Source organism: Macaca thibetana, chromosome 9 (genome assembly GCF_024542745.1).
Source record: "Macaca thibetana thibetana isolate TM-01 chromosome 9, ASM2454274v1, whole genome shotgun sequence".
NCBI classification, from domain to species: Eukaryota; Metazoa; Chordata; class Mammalia; order Primates; family Cercopithecidae; genus Macaca; species Macaca thibetana.
Window position 1 is genome coordinate 22,919,361 of NC_065586.1, and position 18,963 is coordinate 22,938,323.

Genomic DNA, 18,963 nt, shown 5'->3' on the forward strand with positions numbered 1-18,963 from the left:
TTCTGAGCATGACACGCATTCCTCTGAAAAACTATACTGTGACAGGCTACACAGCTACTCACTCAGGATACCCCAGAAAAAGTCCCAGCCACAGATTCTGGATCCCTTAATGACTACAGACCTCATTCTCTTTAAATGGCAGATTGTCCCAACCGCAAGTCTCTTCTGCACAGTGAGCCTGAGATGCAAGCAGATTGCTTTAACGTGTAACTTTGAAAGTCAGGTTGTCATAACCTAGAACTCTGGGAAGCCTCATCATGAAATCATAAAAGCTTGTGCTTGGCTAAAGCAATGTGTTCATGTGTCAATAATTCATGCAATCCTGTACAAATGCAATTTTAACAGATGTTAGCACATACCTGAGCTGGTGGAACATTTCCATTAATAACTGTCTGCTTGTTCCGGGAGGCTGGGCAGCCTGATCCTCATCTGCAGGCTTAAGTTCAGGTTAGGGTGGGGATAGAATTTCCATGTAGACTTTTTTAAAGGAACAGTAGTAGACGCTTGAAAGTTTCTAACAAATGGCAGGACATAAATATGCGACCAGCGTGACTGTTTTTGCACGGGTTTGCCCAGGCAGTAATTACTCCTCAGTCTTATTTGATACATGCTAATTCCTACCTTGTTCTAACTGATTTGTTTTCAGGTCCCTGGGTCTCATAGTGACAACAGAGAAACTAAGAAGAATGATGGCATTTCCCAAAAAGGAACAAGAGTTCCCACACGTGTCCAAGAGGAAGAACCGGCCATGGTTGGGGCAGGGTAGTAGCGGGTTAGGTGGTAGCAGTGTCTCCATGTATAGGGAGAAGCCCAGGGCAGGTAGGCTTTGGCTGCAATCCTCTGGCACAGAACTTTTCCTTAGCAATTGCCCATCTCATTAAGAGAAAAACGCATGAGAAAGGGAGAAGACTGTCCTGGTCAGGCTGGGTGCACACACACTCTTCTTCTGGCTATTGCTGGAGGTTAAGGCCCAGAAAGATCTATTCAGAGTGTTAATGGGTCAGGCGCGGTGGCTCATGCCTGTAATCCTAGCACTTTGGGAGCTGAGACAAGCGGATCACTTGAGGCCGGGAATTCGAAACCAGCCTGGCCAACATGGTGAAACCCCATCCCTACTAAAAATACAAAAAAATGCCGGGCTTGGTGGAGCATGCCTGTAATCCCAGCCACTAAGGAGTCTGAGGCAGGAGAATGGCTTGAACCTAGGAGGCAGAGGTTGCAGTAAACTGAGACTGCATCATGGCACTCCAGCCTGGGTGGCAGAGCAAGACTCCATCTTCAAAAAAAAAAAAAAAAAAAAAAAAGAAAAAAGTGCTGATGGCAGCACTTAGCTTTCTGATGGAATGTTCTTGTCACAATTTTATAGGAACCATTGTAAAATGCAGATATGGACATGCACTTAAAACAAGGGTCAAGGAGGCTGTTAAAGGACACAGAAAAACAGAGGGGAGACAGAGATTGGGTGACTCAAGTGCTAATATACTTCTGTCTGGAGAATCAAGGTTGTTGCAGTTCAAGAAATAATGTGTTCTATAGTATCTGGTTATCTGTCTCTGATGTGCCCTTTGTCATGGTTGGGTACTCAGCCATGGGCTGTGCCCATGTTCAGGTGGCTCCCCAGAAGATTGGCTACTAACTAACCAATTTGTTGACACCATTATCTAATTGTAAGCAGTCGAGTAATTACTGACGCCATTAACTAAGGCTAAGGAGTGGTGTCCCCAAACCACAAGCCACTTTAAAAGAGAAGTGGTCCTCAATGTCCCATCTATTAACTATGACCCTGCATTTGCTAACCTGGCTAGACTGAAGTACAGGAAGCTGAAATGTGCTCTCTGTACTCATAGCATGATTCGATTCAAGGCACCTGTTCTCACACACTAGACTGATGGAGCGGCAGTTCTCAAACTTCCGTGGGCATCAGAATCAGCTGGATGCTGGTGAGTCCTGGGCCCCATTTTCAAAAATAGCCATTCTATTAGGCCTGGGATGAAGCCTCAGAATTTGCACTGTTAACAAGCTCCCAGGTGAGCCTGCCTCTCTGGTCTGGGGCCATGCTTTGAGAACTACTTGCCTAGACTCTGAAAAAAATCTCCCACTTAGGCTAGCCTGAGTCCCTCTTTTTTTTTTTTTTTTTTTTTTTTTTTTTTTTTTTTTTTTTTTTAGAGACAGGGTCTCACTCTGTTGCCCAGGCTGGAGTGCAATGGTGTAATCATAGCTCACTGCAGCCTCAATCTCCTGGTCTCAAGCAATTCCCCCGCCTCAGCCGCCAAAGCAGCTGGGACTACAGGTGTGTACCATCACGTCCGGCTAATTTTTGTATTTTTTGTAAAGATGGAGTTTTGCCATGTTGCCCAGGCTGTTCTCGAACTCCTGAGCTCAAGTGATCCTCCTGCCTCCCAAAGTGCTGGGATTACAGGCATGGGCCACTGCACCTGGCTAGTTTCACTCTTTCTTTCCCAATATTGGTGTAGCAAGAAATAGGACAGATGCTACTTAGTCCTGAAAAGCAAACTATCACCTTGGCTTACAACCGAAAGAGATGTGCAGTTTTGTGAATTTCTGAATTAAAGTTTCTTTTTTTTTTAAATTTTTATTTTTTGTTTTTGAGACAGAGTCTTGCTCTGTCGCCCAGGCTGGAGTGCAGTGGCTCAATCTTGGCTCACTGCAAGCTCCGCCTCCTGGGTTCACGCCATTCTCCTGCCTCAGCCTCCCGAGTAGCTGGGACTATAGGCGCCCGCCACCACGCCCGGCTAATTTTTTGTATTTTTAATAGAGACAGGGTTTCACCTTGTTAGCCAGGATGGTCTCGATCTCCTGACCTCATGATCCGCCTGTCTCGGCCTCCCAAAGTGCTGGGATTACAAGCGTGAGCCACCGCGCCCGGCCAAAGTCTCTTTATTAATAACCTGTGCAATTTCCATTTTAGCCTTCTTAATGCCCTGGAGAGATTAGCGCTAGAAACAAGAACACAAAATTGCAAAATGAATAACCTTCCAGTGACAGCTGTGACCACACTGAGGTCACTGGAGCCAAAGTATACTCAACCGCTTGTTTATCTCATTTTGAACTCTGAATATATTCAGTCAGCCGAAACTCTGAGATGACTGAGACAAGGAATGAAAAGTAAGGAATTAAGATCTCAATGCAACAATTCAAAACTGAGAAAAGAAGGTCAGGCACAGTGGCTCAGGCCTGTAATCCCAGCACTTTGGGGGGCCTAGGTGAGGGGATAACTTGAGGCCAGGAGTTCAAGAACAGTCTGGCCAACATGGCGAAACCGCGTCTCTACCAAAACTACAAAAATTAGCTGGGCATGGTGTCGGGCGTCTGTAATCCCAGCTACTCAGGAGGCTGAGGCACAAGAATCGCTTGAACCCAGGAGGCAGAGGTTGCAATGAGCCGAGATGGCGCCATTGCACTCCAGCCTGGGTTACAGAGTGAGACCCTGTCTCAAAAAAAAAAGAGAACAGAGATTTAGAAGTGATAGCTTTATGATTTTAAATTGCCCATTTTAGCACAGGGTTTTTAAATTAGAAAAGAGATCATACATTTTACTTATGTCTGTATCAAAATAGCTCTCCATCCACTCACTGACCTCCAGCCCTCGCGTTGTAAGCTGATGACACAAATGGGTCAATGCGTAATTACATGTGTGTGCGCAGCATGCAGCCTTAGCTGTGTCTTTTGTTTCAAGAAGCCCTCCCCTATGAGCTCTGCAGCCGGAGTCTTGTAGATTTGGCCCTCTCAGCAAAATGCTTAGCCCCAATCCATGTTTATTCAGTGATTACTTTCTATTGTCATAGTTAACGATGGCCATGATATACCAAGGGCCATCTCTATAACTGCCTAGGTGTAACTCTTAGTGATTGTTTGAGAAAATAAAAAGACAGACTGCATGCATCCAAATTCACCTGTATTCATAACTTTAAACAATTATGTATTTATTTTTGAGACAGAGTCTCACTCTGGCACCAAGCTGGAGTGCAATGGCACGATCTCCGCTCACTGCAATCTCCGCCTCCCAGGTTCAAGTGATTCTCCTGCCTCAGCCTCCCAAGTAGCTGGGATTACAGGCACCCACCACCACGCCCAACTAATTTTGTATTTTTAGTAGAGATGGGGTTTTGCCATGTTGTCCAGGCTGGTCTCAAACTCCTGACCTCAGGTGATTCACCTGCCTCGGGCTCCCAAAGTGCTGGGATTACAGTTGTGAGCCGTGGTGCCTGGCCCCTTGTATTCATAAGTTCTATGCCTGTTAAAAACTCTATCACACTATTTCATAGTTAAACTTTATGCTGTTCAAAGTGCTTAACTTACATCATGTATTTATACATCATGGTGAGATTGGGGTTTTAGAGAGTAATGGCCACATTCTCCTTGAGTTTTAAGATTTTAGGTGTCGCCTGTAGTCCCAGCACTTTGGGAGGCTGAGGCAGGTTGATGGCTTGAGCCCAGGAGTTTGAGACCAGACTGGGCAACATGGTGAAACCCCATCAGTACAAAAAAAAAAGAAAAAAAGAAAAAAAATATATATATATATACACACACACACACAAAAATTTAGCCAGGCATGGTAGCACGCATCTGCAATCTCAGGTACTTGGGAAACTGAGGCAGGCGGATTGCTTGAACCCAGGAGACAGAGATTGCAATGAGGTGAGATCATGCCACTGCACTCCAGCCTGGGTGACAGAGGGAGACCCTGCCTCAAAAAAAAAAAAAAAAAAAAAAAAAAAGACAAGACCATTGTTATAGGCACGACATGAGGTATGAAAACCTGGCTCTTCAGAACTGAGAAGCTGAGAAGAGGGAGGGGAAACAAGAAATATCAGGATTCCAGGAAGGGAGCGGATGGAGCTCTGAGCTGGCATTCTCCCCTGGCACAGATGGGGCAGGAACTAGAAGGGCGTGAAAACTTACAGATGAAACAACTCTCTACAAGCAGGTGTTTCTTCCCCTAGTGTGGTTATATGCAAAGTCCAGACTTAATACCTTTTCCCAAAGGGAATTTCCTCAGTGATGAAAGGAGACTATGCTTCCAGTCTAAAATCAGAGAACATGCACCCCTCTCCCGGTGCCCACAGCAGTGCGGTGCTCACAGCTCTCCATAAAACACAGCTGTTATGATTATAAAATCTCTGTCAGGCACTGCTGCTTGAATGGTTTGCAACATTACTATATATAGCTGTTTATTTATCCAAGCACAGGTAAAAAGATGGCTGTTTAGATGTTGTTTTATAGAACTCAGAATGATAACTCTATCTCCAGAAATTAGAGCTGTCAAATGTCACATATTGGCTTGTTTGTTTATATATTTATAGCCCACCTTGTTCCACAAATAATTTGAAGAGGCCGATGATATACGTGACGCTTTAAAATAAGAAACTATGAAAAAGAAGTCAAGGTGACAGATAATATGGGTAGAATTGGAAAATATGACCAGAAGGTTATATGCAATTTCCTAAATTAAAGACCAGGCCAGAAATTGGGCCCTGGGCTTTTCAGGAAAAAAAAAAAAAAAAAGGAAAATAGGAGAAACGCAAAATCCATAAAATTCATAAAATTCATATTGTGTATAAAAAGAAAACATTCCATCTCATCAGAAGAAAGCCCGTTCCCAATTTGGGGGTTGAAGTACCTTTCAAGCACATACAGTCTCATGGGAGATGCTCTGGCCATGCTGGGGTAACTGCATGTTTCTGGTTGAGCCCATCAGGGACAGAACACTGGAGTTGGCGTCGGAAGACCTGGTTTGAGTGTTGGCTTCAGTTAGAGGATCCTGGAGCAGTCACCCACTTATTATAAACTAGCAAAACATATTCCATAGCTGGCATCAGAATTAAGATGAAATAAACAAAGATAGCAACCTGCTATCTAAAGGTAAGGCTTTTTTTTTTTTTTAAACGCTTCCTTTATTATTGTTTTTGCCTTTCTTACCATAAAGATCATGCTGTCCCACACATCCTCCTGGGTCTCAGTTGTCCACAGGGGTGCTCTAACTATATGGATCCAAAATCAGCGTACCTCCAGGAGAGCTGATTTACTTTGGGGGCCTTGGTCTCAGTAATCAGTAAATGTGAACAGTCTCTGACTTATTACTGCCCTTTGCAAGTTCCATCTCTTGATCAGCAAGTCAGAGATTAATCTGAGAAACCCATTTGTTTGTTCATCACAGTTTCTACTTTTTGCCTAGCTTACTCCACCCAACCCTTTTTCGCCATCCTCTCTTCCTGATGTAGCCTAACACAATGTTCCATGAAGACTCTGCAGGTGCAGCAAGATCTAAAGTAGAATATTGGTAATGAAGGATCATGCAAGATTTTATTTTGTATACTCAGTTTTTAAAAAGTCATTACCTTTCTTTCCTCAAGGCATGTAGAGATAATGTTGATTGCTTATTTTGTTTTATTTCATATATATATATATTTTGAGATGGGATTTCGCTCTTGTTGTCCAGGCTGGCGTGCAATGGCATGATCTTGTCTCACTGCAACCTCCACCTCCCAGGTTCAAGAGATTCTCCTGCCTCAACATCCCAAGTAACTGAAATTACAGGCACCCACCACCACACCCGGCTAATTTTTTGTATTTTTAGTCGAGACAAGGTTTCACCATGTTGGCCAAGGCTGGTCTCGAAATCCTGACCTCAGGTGATCCACCCACCTCGGTCTCCCAAAGTGCTGGGATTACAGGGGTGAGCTACTGTGCCTGGCCATTGCTTATTTTAGTTTTGAAAAGCGGTCTTTCTCTGTCACCCAGGCTGGAGGGCAGTGCCGCGATTATAGCTCATTGCGGTCTTGAACTCCTGGGCTCAAGTGATCCTCCTGCCTCAGTTTCCTAAATGGCTGGGACTACAGGCATGCACCACCATGCCTGACTAATTTTTGTATTTTGGGGGGAGAGATGGGGTCTTGCTATGTTGCCCAGGCAGGTCTTGAACTCCTGGACTCAACTGATCCTCCTGCCTTGGGCTCCCCAAATGCTGGGATTACTGGCATGGGCCACCACGCCTGTCCTCAACTGCTTATGGGTTCAATATAATGACAGATTGTTTTGATCCCAAATCCCCAAATACCAAAGACAGAATACAAATTAGGAAAAAAGTGTTACAAAATTGATATGAAAATTTTATGAAATGGATATCAAAAACAGAGACTCAGACTTGTAAAATAATATGCCAACATCATCGGAATTAGTCTATTTTTACTTTGGGCTTGGTCTTCGCTTAAGATGCTTAAGATGATAAAACCTCTTTACTAAAACACAGGAACTCACACAAGACAAAAGAAGAATGGGTTTTCCATTTCTTGTCCTGTAATTTTTCATCAGTTCTGCTTCCTCTACTCATGTCACATGGGGATGGACCCTTCAGGTGAGAGGAGCTCAATGGCTCACATTTTAAGAAACACGATTCACTTTGTGCAGAAGGTCACCATTTGGAAAATTGCTGTCATGGGCACTAACCATAAATGAATGAGGGTGGTACTAGCTTCTTACTTAAAGAGATAAGATACCTCCTATTTAAAGAACTTCTGCTTATGACCATTTTTCTCCCAGGTTCCAAGAATTTTCCTCTATCTTTTATTGAAAGACAAGGGAGGAAACAGAAAGTATACTAATACCTTAAATATCTGAAAAAAATTACGGTAGCTCATAAATTATTTTTGTAGAGGGAAGAATCTTGCTTCTTTAAAATCCCAAACTTGGGAAAAGAGCAGCCACTTTGTTTTTGTTTTGATATAGAGTCTCACTCTGTCACCCAGGCTGGAGTGAAGTGGCGTGATTTTGGCTCACTGCAACCTCCGCCTCCCGGATTCGAGCCATCCTCCTGCCTCAGCTTTTCAAATAGCTGGGATTATAGATGCCCACCACCACGCTTGGCTAATTTTTGTATTTTTAGTGGAGACGGGTTTTCGCCATGTTGGCCAGGCTAGTCTTGAACTCCTGACCTCAGGTGATCCACCCACCTCAGCCTCCCAAAGTGCTAGGATTACAGGCATGAGCCACTGCGCCCAGCCAAGAGCAGCCAGTTTGGATGGCAATCTTTCTAAAATGAATTATCTATATAACTGATTTACTAAGTCATTTAAGTTATTTGAGAGTATAAAGATACTATTCTTGCCTTAACCACAGCTTTCAGTGGTGCTATGTCAAATGAATTTCCCCTCCACTAATGGCATCTTAGTCAGATTCCATATACCTGGTTTACTTTTAGTTATTAAAGCATAGTCTGACCGTGGGCTGTAGCTCACTGCTGTAATCCCAGCACTTTGGGAGGCCAGGAACGGGAGGATCACTTGAGGCCAGGAGTTTGAGACCAGCCCTGGCAACATAGCAAGACCCCTGTTTCTACAAATAAATAAAAAATAAAAATAAATAAATTAGCCAGGTGTGGTGGTGTGCACCTGTAGTCTCAGCTACTCAAGAAGCTGAGGCAGGAGGATCACTTAAGCCCAGGAATTGGAGGCAGCAGTCAGCTACGACTGCATCACTGCACTTCAGCCTGGGCAACAGAGTGAGAGACTCAAAACAAAACAAAACAAAACAAAAAGCTCCATAGTCTGCTCAATTCAAAGCTCTTCTTTGATACAGGCTAGATTGGGGAGACAAAGGCTTGGAGTGCCATATGGGGCATGGATTGTTTTTCATTCTTTCTCCCACCCTAGCATGTTGGGTTTGGTTGGCTGGTGGGGAGGATGCTGGCTCCACTCCTGGGTCCAGCTGTTCTCCAGTGAGGAGGTAGAGGAAGGGTAAGGAAATACCACTACTAAAACACTAAGCTCACAGCACTTGGTATTTAGCAGTTGTTGCGATAAAGAAACATTTTTCAGGAACGGATGCTGGAATGCCTTGCAATAACTCTCTGCAGAGCTGGATCTTTATCCGAGTGCAAGCGAACAGATGGATTTGACATGTTGTTTTGTAAAACTCTGAATGATAGCTCTCTGGCCTGCTTTTGGTTTGCTCCAATATGGTGACCTAGACTCATGTGGTTGACTCAGCATAGGGGTTTATCATCTTTCCTTTGATGGTGTTTAGTTTCATCCCAGCCCCCTTGGTCACTGAAGACCAAGACCATCTCTCTTTAGCCTCACATGGCAGCTCCAAGAATGGGGAGCACCCCATCATTTGTTTGGTGCCCTCTGGGAAAGCCCATAGCCCTTACCTTTCTCTAGGTTCCATATTCCTTCATGAACAGCCATGGGGATGAATAGGATACTTTTCGCTTTTCTCCAAGGAGCACAGAGAAGTTGGTTGGGGTGGGGCTGCACCCTACTTCTTCCCAGGCCACTACCATGCTTTAAGACTTCTGGAATGTGGGCCAGGCACAGTGGCTCATGCCTGTAATCCCAGCACTTTGGGAGGCCAACGCGGGTGGATCACCTGAGATCAGGAGTTTGAGACCAGCCTGGCCAACAAGGCGAAACCCCGTCTCCACTAAAAATACAAAAAATTAGCTGGGCGTGGTGGCAGGCACCTATAATCCCAGCTACTTGGGAGGCTGAGATGGGAGAATCGCTTGAACCCAGGAGGTGGAGGTTGCAGTGAGCCGAGATCTTGCCATTGCACTCCAGCCTGGGCAACAAAAGCGAAACTCCATCTCAAAAAACAAAACAAAACAAAACCCAAAAACAAACAAACAAAAAAGACTTGCTGGTGCAGAGAGAGCTCTCCACTGGACCTTCCTCTTTCAGAACACTCTAGAACAAAAATTGGCAGCAGGCCCTATGTGCTTGTATGCCCCAAACTCCAGAGAATTCATGTCAAGTATTCTAAAACATTCTCTCACCACTCTTTAGTCTGGCTCGTTAAGCCTCTGGCCAGGGGATCAGAGGCAAGTCTTCCTTCTTGCAGGCACTCTAATTTCCATAAATTCTATCTTGGAGAAAAGGAGAGAATTTAAAGAAAATAATAAGGAAGGCAGGGTTTTCCAGAACACTTTTTACCTGATCAGGAAGTGGAATAGAATGAAAGTCCTCAGGAAAAGAACTAGGATGTCATTTCCCTTCTCTAAAGGACATTTTGTGGTTCGTGTCTGTAATTCCAGCAATCTGGCAGGCTGAGGCAGAGGATTGCTTGAGCTCAGGAGTTGAAAACCAGCCTGGGCAACACAGCAAGACCCATCTCTACAAAAAAAAAAAAAAAAAAAAATTAGCCAGACATGGTGGCATGCACCTGTGGTCCCCGCTACTCAGGAGACTGAGGCGGGAGGATCACTTAAGCACAGGAGCTGAAGGCTGCAATGTGCTACGATGGCACCTCTGCACTCCAGCTGGGGTGACAAAGAGAGACCTTGTCTCAAAATAAATGAATAAATAAATAAAATGTTTGTGCCTCAAAATTCTTAGAATATTGACTTAAACTAGGATGAGATTCTGATTTCCTTCTTAGTGGAGCTCCCAGAAAGATTAACTCCTAAAAATTTACTTTGAAGAGGAAAAAGAAACACATAGGTGTACATGACCTTCTAGATGCCTATTGTTCATCATGGTGTGAGTGCTGTGATGTTCTCTTTCACTGTTTGGGAGCCACACTATCCCTTAGCCTTGCAAAAGGAAGTTCCTTCTGCCTTCTGTCTTACAACACAGGAAGACAGCACCTCATGGACCAAAGAGGGTCTTCAGCAGGCTTGACTTGTCAGGAATTCATGTGTTAGGATTGACAGAGCATTCCTGGTGGGCACTTAATGAGCATGCATGCCTGACTAAAGCTTTCCATTAGTGGCCTGTGTGTGCGCTGGGTTGTGTGTAGGGAGTGTTAACATTTTTGACTTACATAGTTTGGCAAATGACACAAGTGTTGTTAAAAAAACTAAATAACAGATCCCAAGTGCAGTGTATCATGCCTGTAATTCCAGCACTTTGGGAGGCCAAGGTGGGAGGATCACTTGAGCCCAGGAGTTCGAGACTAGCCTGGGCAACATTGCAAAACCTCATCTCTACAAAACATGCAAAAATTAGCTGGGCGTAATGGTATGTGCTTGCAGTCCCAGGTACTTGGGAGGCTGAGGTGGGAGGATTACTTGAGCCTAGGAGATAGAGGCTGCAGCAGTGAGCCAAGATCACACCATTGTACTCCAGCCTGGGTGACACAGCAATACCCTGTCTAAAACAAAACAAAATAAAACAAACACACAAAAAGGAAAAAAAAAAAAAAAAGTACAGGGATCAGTAGAGTTCCTGGAATTCAAGGAATGTTAGATATTGGTTCTTATTTATAACCTAACATAGCCCTCAAAAATAGCCTGCTTGCTCTTTTCTCTATGTCTGTCTCTTTGCTCTGGTATTCTGTTTTTCTTTATATTTTATTATTATTATCTTTTTTGAGACAGGGTCTCACTCTGCTGCCCAGGCTGGAGTGCAATGGAGCAATCATAGCTCACTGCAGCCTCTAACTTCCGGGCTCAAGTGATCCTCCCATCTCAGCCTCCTAGATAGCTAGGACTACAGGTGTGCACCAGCACACCTGGCTAATTTTTGTATTTTTTTGTAGAGATGAGGTCTCACTTTGTTGCCCAGGCTGGTCTTGAACTCCTGGGCTCAAGCAGTCCTCCTGCCTCAGCCTCCCAAGTGTTGGGATTACAAGTTGCACTGCTATTCTTGCTTCTTCCAGCTTCCCCAATTCTCTCTCTATCCATACCGCCTTCAAATCTCACTCCTAAGAAACTGTCCTGGACTTTCCCAGCTTATCTCCAGTAGTGTTTCCATTCATGTGAATCTACATAGTAAATGCCAAACTTGGTTAGAGATGCATGAAGATGGAAATAATACCTTGTCCTTTATTTTATGACCTTTCACAAACACGTAATAAGTATTTGTTAAGTCCTTAAACGAGGTAGCAGTCACAGTATTGTGGGTTTACAGATGATGCCTCTTTAATTCATAATTTGAAAGTATAACGTTCTATAAAATTATAAATAATAAGTAATCAAGAAGTAGATGATTTTTATTCAAGTGAAGATTATTTATTAACAAAAGCATGAAAATAGATGCTACTCTGTGTGTATAATTACTAGATCCACATGAACTTGGCTTTCAGAGAAGTGGAATGTGATGTTCTGATTTTTCGTTTGTAAGTCAATCATCCAAAAACCCAGACAGATCTAGGCAAGGAAAGAGAAGGGAGGTAAAATGTAATCAACATAGGCTGCAATGGCCTGCTTATTCAGCTGTTAAGACATGCAGTAAAATGGATACTTTTAAATAAAGTGTATGCATTCATTACAAGGAAAAAAAAATGAATACGTTCAATCAAAACGTGGGCCTTTAGAATAATAAATGGAGAAGGAAAAATAGAATGTGTCGAGATGATCAAGACAAAATAGATATGATCATTTTGATCATCTCGATTTCACCATGGCCCTCCTACAGAGTTCTGTAGCGCAAAAAACTTGTTGAAAAAACAGCTCTGTCTCTAAAACAAAACAAGGGAAATCAAAAGAGGTCATTCTTGCATTTGCATAGTGAAGCATAAAGAATCTGCATTAGAGGTCAGAAAATACAAGTTATTGATCTGTGTCTAATCCTTTAGGTGTGTGAAACTGGGGAAAGTATCAGCCTCTATGGATCTCATTTGGCTAAAATGCAAATGAAGAGTTTGAATTTGATGACCTCTATGGCCCCTTCTGGTCTAAAATTCAGCACAATGCTTGCAAAGACTTGGAAGAATCAACTCTTATTACACTATGTGTTCAGTTCTTAATTACGAATGGTAAGATGACTGCATCTTTAAAACTTGTCATTTCATGAACCTGTAATGGGTTGACTACTCTCTAGCTTTGTCATGATGTGTATAGGCATGAGGGTGGGGTTTCACCTTATCATGACGAAAGCCACAGTACAGACCATACATTTTCTGCTATATACTTGGAAACAAGACACTTTCTCAGACTAGAAAATGAATCAGAAGATTGAGGGAAGTTAGGGAGCATGAATTAGGGTTCCTTGGCCTTGTCAGAAAAAAAACCAGAATTTTGAAACACTCTTGAATGAGAAGTGAGACTGTGCTCACACAGGCATAAGCAAGTCAGGAAAATAAGGCAAGCAAATTTTATGAAAGGGATGTTTTCTGGCTGGGTGCTGTGGCTCACGCCTGTAACCCCAGCATTTTGGGAGGCCGAGGCAGGCAGATAACTTGAGGTCAGTAGTTCGTGACCAGCCTGGCCAACATGGCAAAACCCTGTCTCTACTAAAAATGCAAAAATTAGCCGGGCCTGGTGGCGGGTACCTGTAATCCCAGCTACTCAGGAGGCTAAGGCACAAGAATCACTTGAACTGGGAGGCGGAGGTTGTAGTGAGCTGAGATTGTGCCACTGCACTCCAGCCCGGGTGACAGAGTGAGACAACATGTCAAAAAAAAAAAAAAAAAAAAAAGTTATGTTTTTCTAAGCTGTTTGTTTTATATACGTAAATCCCTCTCTATTCCTCAGAAGTAAAATTCTAGTATTTGCAGATTTAGTGCTGTATAAAACTTTTCTGTAGTTGCCAGATTTCCAGTTTGCATATAAGCAAACCTCGAGTGACTCCTATTAAGGATAATTAGAAAAAGAAGGAGCTGGATATAGAGAAGGGGAAAAGAGAGAAACATGAAAACAGTAGAAATATTTTTTCAGTGCCACATTATAAAAACAAATAAACAAATTAAAATATAATATTTCTTCCCCCAAACACGAAGAGTTGTAGCTCTAAAGACTCCTGAGCTGACTTTTTGTCCTGGTCATGATGAACTAAGAAGCATCAGACTTAACATTTCCAAAATAATAAGCACAAAACTGGACAAAATGCATGAAGCAGCTGTTTTCAGTCATAGACAACAGACAGCAAAGGGTTGTGATCTTTAGAAGAAAGGAAACAGTACATTTGCCATGACAGGCTTGGAAGGTATCCTGGGGCACCTTCCACACTGTGCAAGAGGAAAATCGAGCCCAAACAGATAGCAGTGGTTTCATTGTGCTAAGGAAACAGAGATTTGATTCAAGGCTGTTAAGGCAGCTAGAATTTGGGGATTAGAATGCTATAGAGGAGAGAGCGTCTCAGAAGAGAAGCTGCAGAAGTCCTGGATTCACAAAGGGTCTTTAAATCCTTAAATCTTTGGCTGAAGACAAAGTTGCACACATGGAAGGTAAGACTTTGTGGGGCAGAGAACAGCTACTGGGGACCTCTAAGCAGAGCAAAGGTTCCAGAGGTCACCTGGAGCTGGAAGATGTCAGAGTTCCAACCAGCCAGAGTGGACAGAACTTGCTGAACACCTCAGGTATTCAGTTGAGAGCCTAGAAAGGCCACACCTAAAACACGGACTACCCAAGAACTGCCCTAACAAAGCCTAAAACAAGTCTTAGCAAAATCAAACTAATCCATCAGCAAAGTAACTGGATGCCAGAAGTGAACTCAACATACTTTAAAGAAAAACATCAAAATCCAGCACTGGCAGCATTCTCAAAGTCCAGCATACAATAAAAAACTACTAGCTGTGACAAAAAGGAGGAAGAAAGTGGACCCCAATCAGGAAGAAAATAAATTAATAGAAACCGACCCAAAGATGACACATGTTGGAATTCTTGGACAGGACTTTAAAATAGCTATTATAAATTTGTTCAAGGATTTAAAGGAAAAGATGAACTTAAGGAGTTAACAGATACGGAATCTCAACCAAGAAATGAGAAATGGAAGCAAATAGAAATTATAGACCTAAAAAATAAAATGTTTAAAGTATAATATTTAATTATATTGATTTAACAGTAGATTAGACATTGCACCAGAAAAGGTCAGTGAACTTTCAGACAGCATATTAAAACTGAAGCACAGAGAGAAAAAAATAACTTAAAAACATGGACAGAGCCTCAGTGCCTTGTGGGACAGCATCGCATAATCTAATAAACACATAGAGTCACAGACGAGGAGGAGAGAGAGATTGAGACAGAAAAAAAAAAAATTTTTAAGAAATAATGGCTGAGCAATTTTCAAATTTTTGGGAAAATTTCAACCCACAAATTGAAGAATTTCAACACGCCTTAGTCAGAACATAGTGATATTCACATCTAGGCATCATAGTCAAAATGCTGGAAATCAAACATTAAAATCAGCCGGTGGGACTGGGGGAAGAATCACTTTACATGAAGGAGAATAAGATAATTGTTGACATCTCATAATACAGTACAAGCCAGAAGTCAATGAAATAACATCTTTAAACTGCTGAAGAGGCAGGAGGGGGTTCTATGGGGAAATGTCAATCTAGAATCCTATAAATGGGAGAAACATCTTTCAAAAATGAAGGTGAAAAGAGATATTTTCTAAAAAACAAAACTGAGAGACTTTGTTGTCAGCAAGCCTACACTACAATAAATGTTAAAGCATGTTCTTTAGGCTGAAGGGAAATAATACCAGTTGGAAACTCAAATCTGTCAAAGAAATAAAGAACACCAGAAATGGTAAATATATAGATAAATGTAGAAGAACTTTTTTCATTTTTAAAATGTTTTCACAGGTAAATTAACTATTTAAAGCAAAAATAGGGCTGTGTCTGGTGACTCACAGCAATAATCTCAGCACTTTGGGAGGCTTAGGCAGGTGGATTGCTTGAGTCCAGGAGTTCGAGACCAGCCTGAGCAATATGGCAAAACCCTGTCTCTAAAAAACATTTAAAAATAAAAAATAAATAAAGCAAAAATAAAACAATGTGCTGTGGGGTTTATGGTGTATGTTGAAGTAAGATGTTTACAACACAAAGACAAGAATGTGGTAAGTGGATGTGCAGTCATCCCTCGGTATCCTTGGGGAATTTGTTCCAGAACCTCCTACGGATACCAAAGTCTGCAGATGTTCAAGTCCCTTATTAGGAATGGCATAGTATTTGCATGTAACCTACTCACATTCCTCCCATATACTTTAAATCATCTCTGGATTACTTCTAATACCTAATACAGTGTAAATGCTATATAAATAATCGCAATCCTATATTTTTATTTGTATTTTATATTGTTATTATTGTTTTTTAAGCTATTTTCTGTCCATGGTTGGTTGAATACCCAGGTGCAGAACCATGAATATGGAAAGCCAACTGCATATAGTTTAAGATTTTATATGAGAAGTGGTATAATAGACTGTAATAAGGATGTAATGGTAACCTCCAGAGCAACCATTAAAAACAAATACAAAGAGGCATAACTCAAAAATTCAACACAGGGAAAACAGAGTGCCAAAATGCCAAAAACTCAGTTAATGCAAAAAAATCAGGGAATGAGATTTTAGAGAAAACAAAAAAAATTGGGGACAAAAAGAAAACAAATAGCAAACAAGCCCGAGTCAAGTGTAACGATTCCTGGCGGGACTTAGCTCCTATGTGAAAAGCCCTTATAAATATTATTATAGTCACTAAATCACATAGCCATGGCAGTCCACAAGCTCAATAGTAATATCTATGATAATTTATACACATTAAACTTTTATGAATGGGTTATTAATAATTTCCATTTACTATCTTGTAATCAAAAGAAAATTTTTAGAACCTTCTTATCCAGCAGTTTCAACAAGAATTCTGCTTTGCTGCAGCTAAAATACATTTTAAGACTAAGAGCTATTTCCGCAATGATTGAAGTATTTCTGATTCTATGACTGGGAGTTGCTTGAGACAAAAAGTCTTGGGGATAGACTTTTATTTAAGCTGCCTGGTCCAGACATTCTGAGTATCTGATGCCCTAGCTTCCTGAAGGAGGCAGTGGGGGAGATGAGACTTTAGCACACAGACCTGCAGTGGGAGTGTTGAACAGTCCTCAGCATGAACTCTGAGGTCGCCCAGCTGCTGGGCTGGAGAGAAAGACACTAAACCAGGCACACATGTCTCCAGTGAATGCGGGAGAGTGACCCAAAGGTTGACAGATGGCAGGACTGAGACACAGGTCGTGGGTGTTTGTAGACCTGAGTAACCTGAGCCTCAAAGCAGGAGTTTGTTTATGGCAGAAGTGGAATTCCAGAGGACTCGCTGGGGAAGTTTACATGGAAGGGAACCTGTGGGAGGAAGGGTGAATCTAGGGTACCACAAAATCGGATTATGGGAGGGGATAGGTGAGTGGAGGAGGCTTAATTCACTGTTTGTTTCCTTCTGGTTTTCCTTTTGCATGTATTCAAGTTGTTTAGGAATTGTCAGTCTGCCTGGGCTGGGCTAAAAGGGAACACAGTAAATTCGTTGTTGCTGTTGTTATTTACAACAGAGCAGGACACTGGACACTGATTGCTTCCAAGAGGAAAGGACAGAATTGAGACCTACGTGTGGACACTTTCTCCAGTTTTGGAGATGTTCTTTCTAGAGCTCTTTCTTGCAAAACACTTGGAGGGCTCCGGATTTCATATATGGGGGCAGATTCTTCCATTACTGAGAATGGCTCAGATTTAATTCCATCACTGCTGCTGTAATGTGAACACGAGCAGCCTAACCTCCACGTGGTTCATTTTCCCCACCTATAAACTGTGGAATGGGATATTTACAATGTACCCAACTGATGGGGAGTCTCATAAAACAAAGTAATTACAAAGACTTTTATGTAGTGTGTGTGCGATAAAACAAAATTGACTCCATTTCTACAGCTTTTAAAATAATCCGTAATGAAGTCAATGTGCCATTTTACAATGACTAATGAAATTTAATTTAAATACAAACTTTAGTAATTTATAAAATTGAAAAAAAAAAAAAAGCCAAGGACGCAGTTGAATGATGAACACTATTTTCTTGTTTTCTGTTGACCTCTTGATAATCATAAAAGCCAATTTATTACCTACATCAAAAATTTTGTAAGTCTATTAAGTTTCTAGAGGTGATTTTTACTCCATTATCTTGGTAGTATTTCTGCAAAGGCATTAAATACGAGGAGTAGTTTCTCCATCTGCTCTGCAACTCTGATTTCCTTGTTTCCAGGGAAATTTACAAAGCTTCTCTTTAAAAACAAAACAAAACTTCTCCATAGCCATCAAATTAAAGAAAAACCTTTGCTCAACTCCTAATTTTTTTTTCTAAGGTGAAACTTCCTTTTCAATCCTGCAGTACAAATTGGACTTTTATGACTTACTAAAAGTGTCAGGGGGTCAGTTTCCACTGTAGAGTTGTCCTTATGACAAGCCCTGGAAGCATCTTGCTTTGTGTTGCCTCGGACCAGATGCCAGTCAAACAGGCAAAAAAGCAAGCCCAGTTATGTGATTATTTTCCAAACCCAATGTCTTGATGCTCTGTTTTACTTTTAAATGTGGCCAATTTCAAACGCCTCAGGCCTCATGGGCAACATTTAAACAAATACACTTACTGACGCAGAGCAGCAGGCAGCCTCTTTCTTACTCAATCAGGTTTCAGCTGTCTGCATGGCAAAGGTCCTAAAAGAAAGATTTTGCACAAAGCTTCTGAGGTCAAGAAACCCAAGGCTATGTGGAATAATTTGCTCTTACTTCTTTTTCCATGGTTCTGATTTTTAAGTACGGGGGATTACCCATTGCCTGTAGCTCATTAATCACGGTAGCTTTTGATTATGAAAAGTGCTATCCAAAAGATAGGACTCTGAGGACTTGGCAGGGAGGTTCTCTGCCCGTCCCTTGAACGTGCCAGAACACCCTGAACTCTGCCAACTATGATTACACTTGGCATTAATTGAAGATGCTGAGAGATATAAGCCTTCCTGAGTTTAGCCACCTGGAGCAGATTAAAATCTGGGTCCTGTCGGTGAGGAGGTCTGAGGGATTGGGAATACAAGGCTGTTTTAATCTTTTCCAAGTCAGGCTGTTTAGAAATATCCATACATCAAATGTTCATGGATCTCATACAATTTCCTTCTCAGGGGAGAATTCAATTACCAGTAACATGAAGTGGGATTAACTTGTTGTGGTGAGCCATCTGGAGAGAGGAGATTCACCATCCCCTCTAAATATGTTCGGAGATTTGCCCCCATGGTTTCGAAGAACTTGCTGAAGGTGCTCGAAGGCA

The 18,963-nt window shown here is 42.0% G+C and overlaps 1 protein-coding gene across 1 annotated transcript in view; it reads left to right on the forward strand.

Annotated features, from left to right (window-relative positions):
- Nucleotides 1–18,963, forward strand: part of MSRB2 (methionine sulfoxide reductase B2) — a 456,570-nt gene that overhangs the window by 398,364 nt on the left and 39,243 nt on the right. The window lies entirely within an intron of this gene.